Source organism: Sapajus apella, unplaced genomic scaffold (genome assembly GCF_009761245.1).
Source record: "Sapajus apella isolate SASKATOON/1434 unplaced genomic scaffold, GSC_monkey_1.0 scaffold106, whole genome shotgun sequence".
Taxonomy (NCBI): Eukaryota; Metazoa; Chordata; class Mammalia; order Primates; family Cebidae; genus Sapajus; species Sapajus apella.
In genome coordinates, this window is record NW_022437046.1 from 6,757,626 (window position 1) to 6,762,052 (window position 4,427).

At 41.2% G+C, this 4,427-nt stretch overlaps 1 long non-coding RNA gene across 1 annotated transcript; it reads right to left on the reverse strand.

Moving 5' to 3' along the window:
- Window positions 1–1,911: 1,911 nt before the first annotated feature.
- On the reverse strand, window positions 1,912–4,007 carry LOC116537116. The gene is made up of 2 exons (XR_004262959.1): window positions 3,948–4,007; window positions 1,912–3,096 (listed from the first exon to the last, which is right to left on the reverse strand). It is a non-coding gene; the product is annotated as an uncharacterized LOC116537116 (long non-coding RNA).
- Between the last annotated feature and the right edge of the window lie 420 nt (window positions 4,008–4,427).

The following is a 4,427-nucleotide window of genomic DNA, read 5'->3' on the forward strand; positions in this document are numbered from 1 at the left end:
CTGGGGCATCCTAAGAGGAGTTCTAGGGTGTTTCTTTCTGCATAGGTACCTCTTCTTCCTCCAACCCACAACCAACAAGTGCCCATCCACTCCAGCATTAGAGATGCTACTAATATATAAATTTTTGATAGTCCCTCCAGGTGAGCCTTCCCATCATGTTCATGTCTAGCTATCTTACCTACTCTAACAGAGCCCACTATCCTGTGTCTTTCCCAAAAGTACAAAAGAAACGATTCAATGGAAACCACAGGAAATGAAATGAATGTAGATGAAAACTTTACAATTTAGACAAATAATCACTCAAAATCATCTTTACACTAAAAATGCAAAACTACACAATTTCTAGAAGAACACTTAGAAGAAAAGCTATGTGCCCTTGGGTTCAGTAATGAATTTTAACAAACAACACAAAGTGTTAATACACACAGAACAAAGAATTAAGCAGATTTTTAAAATATTAAAAGTGTATAATCTGGAAAAGACCTTGTTAAGAGAATGAAAAGACAAGCCACATATTGAAAGAAACTATTTGCAAAATACAGATCTGAGAATTTGTATTCAATATACAAAAAAATCTTAAAACTAAGTTAAACAGCCCAATTAAAGATGCACACAAATCTGAACAGACACCTCACCAAAGGATTTAAGAGAAACCAGCCTTTTCAAAAGACTCCACCACTGCTATCAACCAACTGCCTGAAGCTGCCTCTCCTTTCTTGCCTGATAAGAGACCACCCATGACAGAGAGGTTCTGGCCAGTATATACAGAGGATGCACAGAGCAAGTTTTCATGTCCTCTGCTTCACCTTTTAATATCAGAGGGCTGAAAACTTCACCCTGGGATTATGCTAACACTGCCATTATTTGAACATGGGATCCATGAAGGAATAAGAAATTCAACTGCAATTGCACGCATTTCTCCTTTCATAAATATCCATGACTACTCCTAGAGATTAAACATGTGTACTTGGCCATGCCACTCAATATAAATTACTGTTTTCTTTACCTCTCCCTTGAAGTGTCTGTTCCGGCTTCTGGCTGGAGACTATGCTTCCCAGCCTGTTAGATGGACTACCCTGCAGCCTGCAGCCCTTTATAGGAAATAAATCTCTCACTGGGTACAGTGGCTCATGCCTGTAATCCCAGCAATTTGGGAATTCAAGATGGGTGGATCACCTGAGTTCAGGGTTAAGACTAGCCTGGCCAACATGGTGAAACCCTGTCTCTATCAAAACTACAAAAAATTAGCCAGGAATGGTGGTGGACATCTGTAACCCCAGCTAATTGGGAGGCTGAGGCAGGAGAATTGCTTAAACCCAGGAGGTGGGGGTTGCAGTGAGCCAAGATCACACCATTGCACTCCAGCCTGGGCAACAAGAGTGAAACACCTTCTCAAAATAAATAAATAAATAAATAAAAATAAATATCTTCTTTCCAAAGTTATGAACCTCGTCATTCTTCAGTCGACAGTGTTACAAAGTTCAAAAGACCTTCCATCCTCTCTCACAGAAGTCCTAGAAATTGTCATTTTAATTATTTTAGATGCCTGAGACTTATAATCAAATTAATGCTGAAATTGTGCTTTACCACGTATGTATCTCTTAATCCAATCAAGCAGATGTCTAAAATTAACCATGAGAATATGTATGCCTGATTTATGGCTAAAATTTTAGAATGAAAGCTATAGATCTCTATTTGTGTTTTATGCCTATTAACGTATGTTATGTATATGCGCTATTTTCTTAACTCCAGATAGCAATGCAAAATTCACTGATAAAATCCTCTAAAAGTGCTCTATTCCAACTTAGCTTGGAAAAAAAAAAGCATTTCTAAATAAATATTCCACAAACTACTAGAAATGTAGGAACTGATACAAATGTTTTTCAAGTTAACACAATTTAGATAAAACACAGTCTAAAAAGATCGATTTAATATTTTTAGTATAAGACAACTATGTCTTCAGAGCTATCACTATTGAATATAAAACAAATTTCTATTCTGCTTGAGTTCTAGTCAAATAAGCTAATATTATGTTTACTAGATACTTAAAATCTGAAAGCTTATAGATTTGATTCTAATTAAGTTGTTATTCTTATTAAAAACATTATTTCAATAATAATTTTTTACAGTAAATCTGCCTAATAATAGTTTCCAAAATACTTTTGGTAATTTTTAACCTTGAAGTTAAGCTAACTAAAAGATTTGCATTAAACATCTAGATAATTTGTAAATAAGATACAATACTAAAATACTAATTACTGAACATAACTAATTCAACTTTATATACTTTTGCCCGCTATTTTTATGGAGAGACTAAAGATATTTTGACCTGTTAATAAACATTATTTTTGTCTACCACACTGAGAAATCGTACTATGAGGAAACACGTCCCTCTAGATGTTGGGAGATTGTATACTCATACATTGTCTAATCTACTATAGAATGTTAATATATGTCAATTTAAAATTGTCTACTTCCTAGTTTACCCTGGAAAATAAAGATTACTAAGTATTAAAAATATAATCAATATATATAAATAAAACTACTAGAAACAGTAGAATAACTAGAAACAACTCTATCCAGAGTATGAAAGAAAAGTAGGGCAAGTATTGCAAGTAAAGTAGGTTATATTTTTTATAAGAAAAACTATACAAAATATACAAATAAAAAGAGATATCTAACCTTCCCTGGGTTACATTTATATGAGTAAAATGTTATGTTTTCAGAAATTATGTAAAATCCTGGAAATCTGTCAATGTCCTCCTTATCCATATTGTGTACCAGTATAGTGTTATGAGCCCTCGTCATAGTCCTCCTCCTTGGGGCTGTTGTTCACATAGTTGGAGCTGTAGTCCCCATCGGGGCTGTGGTTATGGCACTCCTACTCCTCGGGCATGGGGCTCTCTGGCCCCAGGCTGGCCAGTTCCAGGCCCTTAGGCACATACTCCTCCAAGGGCAGCTCCACGTCTTCACTCCTGGCTGTGGGGGACAGGGCCCGGCCTCGCCCCATGGTCCAACATCCCGCTCCCCGTGCTCTCATGATTCCAGTGGGACATGGCAGGCACTCATGCAGCCATCATCTCCTGGAGGCAGCCACTGTGGGAGGAATATTGGGAAGTACAGAGTCAGAACCTCAACAAGCCCAGCTGCACACGGGGCCGCTCCAGCCTGAGGGTGCTGCCCATCCCATTCTCCAACAGAAACGTGAAAACTGACAGCTGAAGGTTTTTACTGCAGCAATCTTTTAAAAAACTGAAAACAACCTAAATACCCATAAATAAAAGAATGATTAGAAGATCCAAGATGCCCGTTTAGGAACAGCTCAGGATTGCAGCTCCCAGTGAAAGCACACAACGCATTTCCAGACGGATTTTTATTGCCCACAGACCAGGAGATTCCCAGGTGGAGGAGCCCCACTAGTCGCCAGCGCAGCTGCTTTGCCGGCGCCCCAGTGTGGCAGTTCTCCATACAAAATACACTGGTCCGGGTGCCCTTTTAGCTGGCAATTCGAGCCCCAGGAAGTCGCCCATTGATCTGATTAAAAAGGGGACTGAAACAGGGAGCCAGGCCAGGAGATTCCCAGGCAAAAAAAGCACCATGAATCTCAGCTCCGCTGTTTCAGCCAGCGCAGTGAGTCACCGCGCGGGAAATCACACAGATCCAGCGCCTTTTCAACAGGCAGCTGGAACACCTGGGAGAGAGCTGACCCTTCAACTAAAAAAAAAGGAAAGGCTCTGAGGCAGGGAGCCAGGTGATCAGGCTCGGCTGCCCCCATCCCCACAAAAAAGAAAAACAGCAATTGGGTTGAGAGTTTCACAGCAAGTACAGCTGAACCCGGGAGGGTCCAGCTCCATGGGGGAGGGGCGTCTGCCATTACCGAGGCACTCCACCACTAGGGAGGTAGTCCACCATTGCTGAGGCAGCCCGCCATTGCCAAGGCAACCTACCATTACAGAGAGTCTGCCATTACAGATGTGGGCCACCATTGCAGAGGCAGTTCTAACTACACCCATATAAACAGGACTGCAGGGAAGTTCACACGGCAGCTGGGCAGAGCTCATAGCAGCTCAGCAAAGCCTCTGCAGGCAGGCAGTGAATAGGCTGCCTCCTTGCTGGGAAGGGCAGCCCTGAAAAAAAAAAAAAGGCAGCAGCACAACGGAAACTCAGAAATAAAGCCCTAACTCCACGGGACAGAGCACCTGGAAAAAAAAAGGGGTTTATGAGTTCTGCTACATCAGACCTAAAAGTACCTGCCCAGCAGCTCGGAATGAACAATGGAGCTCACAGCTCAGCACCTGAGCTCCTATAAAGGACAGACTGTCTCCTCAAGCAGCTCCCTGGCCCCTGTATATCCAAAGAGTCAGCTCATAAAGGAGAGATCAGATTGACATTCGGCAGGTATACTCCTGGGACAAAAGTAGCAGAAG